The sequence below is a fragment of the Schistocerca piceifrons genome, chromosome 5 (assembly GCF_021461385.2).
Source record: "Schistocerca piceifrons isolate TAMUIC-IGC-003096 chromosome 5, iqSchPice1.1, whole genome shotgun sequence".
Classification (NCBI taxonomy): Eukaryota; Metazoa; Arthropoda; class Insecta; order Orthoptera; family Acrididae; genus Schistocerca; species Schistocerca piceifrons.
The window spans coordinates 20,792,394-20,805,261 of NC_060142.1; positions in this window are offsets into that span (position 1 = coordinate 20,792,394).

The window sequence follows — 12,868 nt, forward strand, 5'->3', positions numbered from 1 at the left end:
GAGTTACTCCAACGACGATATCCTCGAGTTTTCAAGTAGATTTCGCAGAGTGACGAGGCATTTGGCTACCTTAAGAGAGTCATAGTTACTCCTGCCGGCTGCTCCCATTTCTTTAGGCCTTTAACATTCTTGCTATGGCCAGTCCTACAGAATCGATATGCCACTGTATGTCCACCTTAACGACGTCACAGTTACTCACAGTACTTCACCGGATGACGAGGCATTTGGCTACCTTAAGAGAGTCATAGTTCCTGCTGCCAGCTGCTCCCTTTTCTCTGAATCTATCCTCTCTTTATTTCGTACTGCGGCCTGTCCATTCCTAAGCGAAATGCTGCAACAAGTCCACCTTCACGTTGCCTGAGTTACTCCAACGACGATATCCTTGAGTTTTCAAGTAAATTTCGCAGAGTGACGAGGCATTTGGCTACCTTAAGAGAGTCATAGTTACTCCTGCTGGCTGCTCCCATTTCTTTAGGCCTTTAACATTCTTGCTATGGCCAGTCCTACAGAACCGATATGCCACTGTATGTCCACCTTAACGTCGTCACAGTTACTCACACTACGAGTCTCTCGAGTTTGCAAATGTACTTCGCCGAATGACGAGGCATTTAGCTACCTTAAGAGAGTCATAGTTCCTGCTGCCAGCTGCTCCCTTTTCTTTGAATCTGTCCTCTCTTTATTTCGTACTGCGGCCTGTCCATGCAGAAGCGAAATGCTGCAACAAGTCCACCTTCAAGTTGCCTGAGTTACACCAACGACGATATCCTCGAGTTTTCAAGTAAATTTCGCAGAGTGACGAGGCATTTGGCTACCTTAAGAGAGTCATAGTTACTCCTGCCGGCTGCTCCCATTTCTTTAGGCCTTTAACATTCTTGCTATGGCCAGTCCTACAGAATCGATATGCCACTGTATGTCCACCTTAACGTCGTCAAAGTTACTCACAGTACTTCGCCGGATGACGAGGCATTCGGCTACCTTAAGAGAGTCATAGTTCCTGCTGCCAGCTGCTCCCTTTTCTTTGAATCTATCCTCTCTTTATTTCGTACTGCGGCCTGTCCATGCAGAAGCGAAATGCTGCAACAAGTCCACCTTCACGTTGCCTGAGTTACTCCAACGACGATATCCTCGAGTTTTCAAGTAGATTTCGCAGAGTGACGAGGCATTTGGCTACCTTAAGAGAGTCATAGTTACTCCTGCCGGCTGCTCCCATTTCTTTAGGCCTTTAACATTCTTGCTATGGCCAGTCCTACAGAACCGATATGCCACTGTATGTCCACCTTAACGTCGTCACAGTTACTCACTCTACGAGTCTCTCGAGTTTGCAAATGTACTTCGCCGGATGACGAGGCATTTGGCTACCTTAAGAGAGTCATAGTTCCTGCTGCCAGCTGCTCCCTTTTCTTTGAATCTATCCTCTCTTTATTTCGTACTGCGGCCTGTCCATGCAGAGGCGAAATGCTGCAACAAGTCCACCTTCACGTTGCCTGAGTTACTCCAACGACGATATCCTCGAGTTTTCAAGTAAATTTCGCAGAGTGACGAGGCATTTGACTACCTTAAGAGAGTCATAGTTACTTCTGCCGGCTGCTCCCATTTCTTTAGGCCTTTAACATTCTTGCTATGGCCAGTCCTACAGAATCGATATGCCACTGTATGTCCACCTTAACGTCGTCACAGTTACTCACAGTACTTCGCCGGATGACGAGGCATTCGGCTACCTTAAGAGAGTCATAGTTCCTGCTGCCAGCTGCTCCCTTTTCTTTGAATCTATCCTCTCTTTATTTCGTACTGCGGCCTGTCCATGCAGAAGCGAAATGCTGCAACAAGTCCACCTTCACGTTGCCTGAGTTACTCCAACGACGATAACCTCGAGTTTTCAAGTAAATTTCGCAGAGTGACGAGGCATTTGGCTACCTTAAGAGAGTCATAGTTACTTCTGCCGGCTGCTCCCATTTCTTTAGGCCTTTAACATTCTTGCTATGGCCAGTCCTACAGAACCGATATGCCACTGTATGTCCACCTTAACGTCGTCACAGTTACTCACTCTACGAGTCTCTCGAGTTTGCAAATGTACTTCGCCGGATGACGAGGCATTTGGCTACCTTAAGAGAGTCATAGTTCCTGCTGCCAGCTGCTCCCTTTTCTTTGAATCTATCCTCTCTTTATTTCGTACTGCGGCCTGTCCATGCAGAGGCGAAATGCTGCAACAAGTCCACCTTCACGTTGCCTGAGTTACTCCAACGACGATATCCTCGAGTTTTCAAGTAAATTTCGCAGAGTGACGAGGCATTTGACTACCTTAAGAGAGTCATAGTTACTTCTGCCGGCTGCTCCCATTTCTTTAGGCCTTTAACATTCTTGCTATGGCCAGTCCTACAGAACCGATATGCCACTGTATGTCCACCTTAACGTCGTCACAGTTACTCACACTACGAGTCTCTCGAGTTTGCAAATGTACTTCGCCGAATGACGAGGCATTTAGCTACCTTAAGAGAGTCATAGTTCCTGCTGCCAGCTGCTCCCTTTTCTTTGAATCTATCCTCTCTTTATTTCGTACTGCGGCCTGTCCATGCAGAAGCGAAATGCTGCAACAAGTCCACCTTCACGTTGCCTGAGTTACTCCAACGACGATATCCTCGAGTTTTCAAGTAAATTTCGCAGAGTGACGAGGCATTTGGCTACCTTAAGAGAGTCATAGTTACTCCTGCCGGCTGCTCCCATTTCTTTAGGCCTTTAACATTCTTGCTATGGCCAGTCCTACAGAATCGATATGCCACTGTATGTCCACCTTAACGTCGTCAAAGTTACTCACAGTACTTCGCCGGATGACGAGGCATTCGGCTACCTTAAGAGAGTCATAGTTCCTGCTGCCAGCTGCTCCCTTTTCTTTGAATCTATCCTCTCTTTATTTCGTACTGCGGCCTGTCCATGCAGAAGCGAAATGCTGCAACAAGTCCACCTTCACGTTGCCTGAGTTACTCCAACGACGATATCCTCGAGTTTTCAAGTAGATTTCGCAGAGTGACGAGGCATTTGGCTACCTTAAGAGAGTCATAGTTACTCCTGCCGGCTGCTCCCATTTCTTTAGGCCTTTAACATTCTTGCTATGGCCAGTCCTACAGAACCGATATGCCACTGTATGTCCACCTTAACGTCGTCACAGTTACTCACTCTACGAGTCTCTCGAGTTTGCAAATGTACTTCGCCGGATGACGAGGCATTTGGCTACCTTAAGAGAGTCATAGTTCCTGCTGCCAGCTGCTCCCTTTTCTTTGAATCTATCCTCTCTTTATTTCGTACTGCGGCCTGTCCATGCAGAGGCGAAATGCTGCAACAAGTCCACCTTCACGTTGCCTGAGTTACTCCAACGACGATATCCTCGAGTTTTCAAGTAAATTTCGCAGAGTGACGAGGCATTTGACTACCTTAAGAGAGTCATAGTTACTTCTGCCGGCTGCTCCCATTTCTTTAGGCCTTTAACATTCTTGCTATGGCCAGTCCTACAGAACCGATATGCCACTGTATGTCCACCTTAACGTCGTCACAGTTACTCACACTACGAGTCTCTCGAGTTTGCAAATGTACTTCGCCGAATGACGAGGCATTTAGCTACCTTAAGAGAGTCATAGTTCCTGCTGCCAGCTGCTCCCTTTTCTTTGAATCTATCCTCTCTTTATTTCGTACTGCGGCCTGTCCATGCAGAAGCGAAATGCTGCAACAAGTCCACCTTCACGTTGCCTGAGTTACTCCAACGACGATATCCTCGAGTTTTCAAGTAAATTTCGCAGAGTGACGAGGCATTTGGCTACCTTAAGAGAGTCATAGTTACTCCTGCCGGCTGCTCCCATTTCTTTAGGCCTTTAACATTCTTGCTATGGCCAGTCCTACAGAATCGATATGCCACTGTATGTCCACCTTAACGTCGTCAAAGTTACTCACAGTACTTCGCCGGATGACGAGGCATTCGGCTACCTTAAGAGAGTCATAGTTCCTGCTGCCAGCTGCTCCCTTTTCTTTGAATCTATCCTCTCTTTATTTCGTACTGCGGCCTGTCCATGCAGAAGCGAAATGCTGCAACAAGTCCACCTTCACGTTGCCTGAGTTACTCCAACGACGATATCCTCGAGTTTTCAAGTAGATTTCGCAGAGTGACGAGGCATTTGGCTACCTTAAGAGAGTCATAGTTACTCCTGCCGGCTGCTCCCATTTCTTTAGGCCTTTAACATTCTTGCTATGGCCAGTCCTACAGAACCGATATGCCACTGTATGTCCACCTTAACGTCGTCACAGTTACTCACTCTACGAGTCTCTCGAGTTTGCAAATGTACTTCGCCGGATGACGAGGCATTTGGCTACCTTAAGAGAGTCATAGTTCCTGCTGCCAGCTGCTCCCTTTTCTTTGAATCTATCCTCTCTTTATTTCGTACTGCGGCCTGTCCATGCAGAGGCGAAATGCTGCAACAAGTCCACCTTCACGTTGCCTGAGTTACTCCAACGACGATATCCTCGAGTTTTCAAGTAAATTTCGCAGAGTGACGAGGCATTTGACTACCTTAAGAGAGTCATAGTTACTTCTGCCGGCTGCTCCCATTTCTTTAGGCCTTTAACATTCTTGCTATGGCCAGTCCTACAGAACCGATATGCCACTGTATGTCCACCTTAACGTCGTCACAGTTACTCACACTACGAGTCTCTCGAGTTTGCAAATGTACTTCGCCGAATGACGAGGCATTTAGCTACCTTAAGAGAGTCATAGTTCCTGCTGCCAGCTGCTCCCTTTTCTTTGAATCTATCCTCTCTTTATTTCGTACTGCGGCCTGTCCATGCAGAAGCGAAATGCTGCAACAAGTCCACCTTCACGTTGCCTGAGTTACTCCAACGACGATATCCTCGAGTTTTCAAGTAAATTTCGCAGAGTGACGAGGCATTTGGCTACCTTAAGAGAGTCATAGTTACTCCTGCCGGCTGCTCCCATTTCTTTAGGCCTTTAACATTCTTGCTATGGCCAGTCCTACAGAATCGATATGCCACTGTATGTCCACCTTAACGTCGTCAAAGTGACTCACAGTACTTCGCCGGATGACGAGGCATTCGGCTACCTTAAGAGAGTCATAGTTCCTGCTGCCAGCTGCTCCCTTTTCTTTGAATCTATCCTCTCTTTATTTCGTACTGCGGCCTGTCCATGCAGAAGCGAAATGCTGCAACAAGTCCACCTTCACGTTGCCTGAGTTACTCCAACGACGATATCCTCGAGTTTTCAAGTAGATTTCGCAGAGTGACGAGGCATTTGGCTACCTTAAGAGAGTCATAGTTACTCCTGCCGGCTGCTCCCATTTCTTTAGGCCTTTAACATTCTTGCTATGGCCAGTCCTACAGAACCGATATGCCACTGTATGTCCACCTTAACGTCGTCACAGTTACTCACTCTACGAGTCTCTCGAGTTTGCAAATGTACTTCGCCGGATGACGAGGCATTTGGCTACCTTAAGAGAGTCATAGTTCCTGCTGCCAGCTGCTCCCTTTTCTTTGAATCTATCCTCTCTTTATTTCGTACTGCGGCCTGTCCATGCAGAGGCGAAATGCTGCAACAAGTCCACCTTCACGTTGCCTGAGTTACTCCAACGACGATATCCTCGAGTTTTCAAGTAAATTTCGCAGAGTGACGAGGCATTTGACTACCTTAAGAGAGTCATAGTTACTTCTGCCGGCTGCTCCCATTTCTTTAGGCCTTTAACATTCTTGCTATGGCCAGTCCTACAGAACCGATATGCCACTGTATGTCCACCTTAACGTCGTCACAGTTACTCACACTACGAGTCTCTCGAGTTTGCAAATGTACTTCGCCGAATGACGAGGCATTTAGCTACCTTAAGAGAGTCATAGTTCCTGCTGCCAGCTGCTCCCTTTTCTTTGAATCTATCCTCTCTTTATTTCGTACTGCGGCCTGTCCATGCAGAAGCGAAATGCTGCAACAAGTCCACCTTCACGTTGTCTGAGTTACTCCAACGACGATATCCTCGAGTTTTCAAGTAAATTTCGCAGAGTGACGAGGCATTTGGCTACCTTAAGAGAGTCATAGTTACTCCTGCCGGCTGCTCCCATTTCTTTAGGCCTTTAACATTCTTGCTATGGCCAGTCCTACAGAATCGATATGCCACTGTATGTCCACCTTAACGTCGTCAAAGTTACTCACAGTACTTCGCCGGATGACGAGGCATTCGGCTACCTTAAGAGAGTCATAGTTCCTGCTGCCAGCTGCTCCCTTTTCTTTGAATCTATCCTCTCTTTATTTCGTACTGCGGCCTGTCCATGCAGAAGCGAAATGCTGCAACAAGTCCACCTTCACGTTGCCTGAGTTACTCCAACGACGATATCCTCGAGTTTTCAAGTAGATTTCGCAGAGTGACGAGGCATTTGGCTACCTTAAGAGAGTCATAGTTACTCCTGCCGGCTGCTCCCATTTCTTTAGGCCTTTAACATTCTTGCTATGGCCAGTCCTACAGAACCGATATGCCACTGTATGTCCACCTTAACGTCGTCACAGTTACTCACTCTACGAGTCTCTCGAGTTTGCAAATGTACTTCGCCGGATGACGAGGCATTTGGCTACCTTAAGAGAGTCATAGTTCCTGCTGCCAGCTGCTCCCTTTTCTTTGAATCTATCCTCTCTTTATTTCGTACTGCGGCCTGTCCATGCAGAGGCGAAATGCTGCAACAAGTCCACCTTCACGTTGCCTGAGTTACTCCAACGACGATATCCTCGAGTTTTCAAGTAAATTTCGCAGAGTGACGAGGCATTTGACTACCTTAAGAGAGTCATAGTTACTTCTGCCGGCTGCTCCCATTTCTTTAGGCCTTTAACATTCTTGCTATGGCCAGTCCTACAGAATCGATATGCCACTGTATGTCCACCTTAACGTCGTCACAGTTACTCACAGTACTTCGCCGGATGACGAGGCATTCGGCTACCTTAAGAGAGTCATAGTTCCTGCTGCCAGCTGCTCCCTTTTCTTTGAATCTATCCTCTCTTTATTTCGTACTGCGGCCTGTCCATGCAGAAGCGAAATGCTGCAACAAGTCCACCTTCACGTTGCCTGAGTTACTCCAACGACGATAACCTCGAGTTTTCAAGTAAATTTCGCAGAGTGACGAGGCATTTGGCTACCTTAAGAGAGTCATAGTTACTTCTGCCGGCTGCTCCCATTTCTTTAGGCCTTTAACATTCTTGCTATGGCCAGTCCTACAGAACCGATATGCCACTGTATGTCCACCTTAACGTCGTCACAGTTACTCACTCTACGAGTCTCTCGAGTTTGCAAATGTACTTCGCCGGATGACGAGGCATTTGGCTACCTTAAGAGAGTCATAGTTCCTGCTGCCAGCTGCTCCCTTTTCTTTGAATCTATCCTCTCTTTATTTCGTACTGCGGCCTGTCCATGCAGAGGCGAAATGCTGCAACAAGTCCACCTTCACGTTGCCTGAGTTACTCCAACGACGATATCCTCGAGTTTTCAAGTAAATTTCGCAGAGTGACGAGGCATTTGATTACCTTAAGAGAGTCATAGTTACTTCTGCCGGCTGCTCCCATTTCTTTAGGCCTTTAACATTCTTGCTATGGCTAGTCCTACAGAACCGATATGCCACTGTATGTCCACCTTAACGTCGTCACAGTTACTCACACTACGAGTCTCTCGAGTTTGCAAATGTACTTCGCCGGATGACGAGGCATTTAGTTACCTTAAGAGAGTCATAGTTCCTGCTGCCAGCTGCTCCCTTTTCTTTGAATCTATCCTCTCTTTATTTCGTACTGCGGCCTGTCCATGCAGAAGCGAAATGCTGCAACAAGTCCACCTTCACGTTGCCTGAGTTACTCCAACGACGATATCCTCGAGTTTTCAAGTAAATTTCGCAGAGTGACGAGGCATTTGGCTACCTTAAGAGAGTCATAGTTACTCCTGCCGGCTGCTCCCATTTCTTTAGGCCTTTAACATTCTTGCTATGGCCAGTCCTACAGAATCGATATGCCACTGTATGTCCACCTTAACGTCGTCACAGTTACTCACAGTACTTCGCCGGATGACGAGGCATTCGGCTACCTTAAGAGAGTCATAGTTCCTGCTGCCAGCTGCTCCCTTTTCTTTGAATCTATCCTCTCTTTATTTCGTACTGCGGCCTGTCCATGCAGAGGCGAAATGCTGCAACAAGTCCACCTTCACGTTGCCTGAGTTACTCCAACGACGATAACCTCGAGTTTTCAAGTAAATTTCGCAGAGTGACGAGGCATTTGGCTACCTTAAGAGAGTCATAGTTACTTCTGCCGGCTGCTCCCATTTCTTTAGGCCTTTAACATTCTTGCTATGGCCAGTCCTACAGAACCGATATGCCACTGTATGTCCACCTTAACGTCGTCACAGTTACTCACTCTACGAGTCTCTCGAGTTTGCAAATGTACTTCGCCGGATGACGAGGCATTTGGCTACCTTAAGAGAGTCATAGTTCCTGCTGCCAGCTGCTCCCTTTTCTTTGAATCTATCCTCTCTTTATTTCGTACTGCGGCCTGTCCATGCAGAGGCGAAATGCTGCAACAAGTCCACCTTCACGTTGCCTGAGTTACTCCAACGACGATATCCTCGAGTTTTCAAGTAAATTTCGCAGAGTGACGAGGCATTTGATTACCTTAAGAGAGTCATAGTTACTTCTGCCGGCTGCTCCCATTTCTTTAGGCCTTTAACATTCTTGCTATGGCCAGTCCTACAGAACCGATATGCCACTGTATGTCCACCTTAACGTCGTCACAGTTACTCACACTACGAGTCTCTCGAGTTTGCAAATGTACTTCGCCGGATGACGAGGCATTTAGTTACCTTAAGAGAGTCATAGTTCCTGCTGCCAGCTGCTCCCTTTTCTTTGAATCTATCCTCTCTTTATTTCGTACTGCGGCCTGTCCATGCAGAAGCGAAATGCTGCAACAAGTCCACCTTCACGTTGCCTGAGTTACTCCAACGACGATATCCTCGAGTTTTCAAGTAAATTTCGCAGAGTGACGAGGCATTTGGCTACCTTAAGAGAGTCATAGTTACTCCTGCCGGCTGCTCCCATTTCTTTAGGCCTTTAACATTCTTGCTATGGCCAGTCCTACAGAATCGATATGCCACTGTATGTCCACCTTAACGTCGTCACAGTTACTCACAGTACTTCGCCGGATGACGAGGCATTCGGCTACCTTAAGAGAGTCATAGTTCCTGCTGCCAGCTGCTCCCTTTTCTTTGAATCTATCCTCTCTTTATTTCGTACTGCGGCCTGTCCATGCAGAAGCGAAATGCTGCAACAAGTCCACCTTCACGTTGCCTGAGTTACTCCAACGACGATATCCTCGAGTTTTCAAGTAGATTTCGCAGAGTGACGAGGCATTTGGCTACCTTAAGAGAGTCATAGTTACTCCTGCCGGCTGCTCCCATTTCTTTAGGCCTTTAACATTCTTGCTATGGCCAGTCCTACAGAATCGATATGCCACTGTATGTCCACCTTAACGACGTCACAGTTACTCACAGTACTTCACCGGATGACGAGGCATTTGGCTACCTTAAGAGAGTCATAGTTCCTGCTGCCAGCTGCTCCCTTTTCTCTGAATCTATCCTCTCTTTATTTCGTACTGCGGCCTGTCCATTCCTAAGCGAAATGCTGCAACAAGTCCACCTTCACGTTGCCTGAGTTACTCCAACGACGATATCCTTGAGTTTTCAAGTAAATTTCGCAGAGTGACGAGGCATTTGGCTACCTTAAGAGAGTCATAGTTACTCCTGCTGGCTGCTCCCATTTCTTTAGGCCTTTAACATTCTTGCTATGGCCAGTCCTACAGAACCGATATGCCACTGTATGTCCACCTTAACGTCGTCACAGTTACTCACTCTACGAGTCTCTCGAGTTTGCAAATGTACTTCGCCGGATGACGAGGCATTTGGCTACCTTAAGAGAGTCATAGTTCCTGCTGCCAGCTGCTCCCTTTTCTTTGAATCTATCCTCTCTTTATTTCGTACTGCGGCCTGTCCATGCAGAAGCGAAATGCTGCAACAAGTCCACCTTCACGTTGCCTGAGTTACTCCAACGACGATATCCTCGAGTTTTCAAGTAAATTTCGCAGAGTGACGAGGCATTTGGCTACCTTAAGAGAGTCATAGTTACTCCTGCCGGCTGCTCCCATTTCTTTAGGCCTTTAACATTCTTGCTATGGCCAGTCCTACAGAACCGATATGCCACTGTATGTCCACCTTAACGTCGTCACAGTTACTCACACTACGAGTCTCTCGAGTTTGCAAATGTACTTCGCCGAATGACGAGGCATTTAGCTACCTTAAGAGAGTCATAGTTCCTGCTGCCAGCTGCTCCCTTTTCTTTGAATCTATCCTCTCTTTATTTCGTACTGCGGCCTGTCCATGCAGAAGCGAAATGCTGCAACAAGTCCACCTTCACGTTGCCTGAGTTACTCCAACGACGATATCCTCGAGTTTTCAAGTAAATTTCGCAGAGTGACGAGGCATTTGGCTACCTTAAGAGAGTCATAGTTACTCCTGCCGGCTGCTCCCATTTCTTTAGGCCTTTAACATTCTTGCTATGGCCAGTCCTACAGAATCGATATGCCACTGTATGTCCACCTTAACGTCGTCAAAGTTACTCACAGTACTTCGCCGGATGACGAGGCATTCGGCTACCTTAAGAGAGTCATAGTTCCTGCTGCCAGCTGCTCCCTTTTCTTTGAATCTATCCTCTCTTTATTTCGTACTGCGGCCTGTCCATGCAGAAGCGAAATGCTGCAACAAGTCCACCTTCACGTTGCCTGAGTTACTCCAACGACGATATCCTCGAGTTTTCAAGTAGATTTCGCAGAGTGACGAGGCATTTGGCTACCTTAAGAGAGTCATAGTTACTCCTGCCGGCTGCTCCCATTTCTTTAGGCCTTTAACATTCTTGCTATGGCCAGTCCTACAGAACCGATATGCCACTGTATGTCCACCTTAACGTCGTCACAGTTACTCACTCTACGAGTCTCTCGAGTTTGCAAATGTACTTCGCCGGATGACGAGGCATTTGGCTACCTTAAGAGAGTCATAGTTCCTGCTGCCAGCTGCTCCCTTTTCTTTGAATCTATCCTCTCTTTATTTCGTACTGCGGCCTGTCCATGCAGAGGCGAAATGCTGCAACAAGTCCACCTTCACGTTGCCTGAGTTACTCCAACGACGATATCCTCGAGTTTTCAAGTAAATTTCGCAGAGTGACGAGGCATTTGACTACCTTAAGAGAGTCATAGTTACTTCTGCCGGCTGCTCCCATTTCTTTAGGCCTTTAACATTCTTGCTATGGCCAGTCCTACAGAATCGATATGCCACTGTATGTCCACCTTAACGTCGTCACAGTTACTCACAGTACTTCGCCGGATGACGAGGCATTCGGCTACCTTAAGAGAGTCATAGTTCCTGCTGCCAGCTGCTCCCTTTTCTTTGAATCTATCCTCTCTTTATTTCGTACTGCGGCCTGTCCATGCAGAAGCGAAATGCTGCAACAAGTCCACCTTCACGTTGCCTGAGTTACTCCAACGACGATATCCTCGAGTTTTCAAGTAAATTTCGCAGAGTGACGAGGCATTTGGCTACCTTAAGAGAGTCATAGTTACTCCTGCCGGCTGCTCCCATTTCTTTAGGCCTTTAACATTCTTGCTATGGCCAGTCCTACAGAATCGATATGCCACTGTATGTCCACCTTAACGTCGTCACAGTTACTCACAGTACTTCGCCGGATGACGAGGCATTCGGCTACCTTAAGAGAGTCATAGTTCCTGCTGCCAGCTGCTCCCTTTTCTTTGAATCTATCCTCTCTTTATTTCGTACTGCGGCCTGTCCATGCAGAAGCGAAATGCTGCAACAAGTCCACCTTCACGTTGCCTGAGTTACTCCAACGACGATATCCTCGAGTTTTCAAGTAGATTTCGCAGAGTGACGAGGCATTTGGCTACCTTAAGAGAGTCATAGTTACTCCTGCCGGCTGCTCCCATTTCTTTAGGCCTTTAACATTCTTGCTATGGCCAGTCCTACAGAATCGATATGCCACTGTATGTCCACCTTAACGACGTCACAGTTACTCACAGTACTTCACCGGATGACGAGGCATTTGGCTACCTTAAGAGAGTCATAGTTCCTGCTGCCAGCTGCTCCCTTTTCTCTGAATCTATCCTCTCTTTATTTCGTACTGCGGCCTGTCCATTCCTAAGCGAAATGCTGCAACAAGTCCACCTTCACGTTGCCTGAGTTACTCCAACGACGATATCCTTGAGTTTTCAAGTAAATTTCGCAGAGTGACGAGGCATTTGGCTACCTTAAGAGAGTCATAGTTACTCCTGCTGGCTGCTCCCATTTCTTTAGGCCTTTAACATTCTTGCTATGGCCAGTCCTACAGAACCGATATGCCACTGTATGTCCACCTTAACGTCGTCACAGTTACTCACTCTACGAGTCTCTCGAGTTTGCAAATGTACTTCGCCGGATGACGAGGCATTTGGCTACCTTAAGAGAGTCATAGTTCCTGCTGCCAGCTGCTCCCTTTTCTTTGAATCTATCCTCTCTTTATTTCGTACTGCGGCCTGTCCATGCAGAAGCGAAATGCTGCAACAAGTCCACCTTCACGTTGCCTGAGTTACTCCAACGACGATATCCTCGAGTTTTCAAGTAAATTTCGCAGAGTGACGAGGCATTTGGCTACCTTAAGAGAGTCATAGTTACTCCTGCCGGCTGCTCCCATTTCTTTAGGCCTTTAACATTCTTGCTATGGCCAGTCCTACAGAACCGATATGCCACTGTATGTCCACCTTAACGTCGTC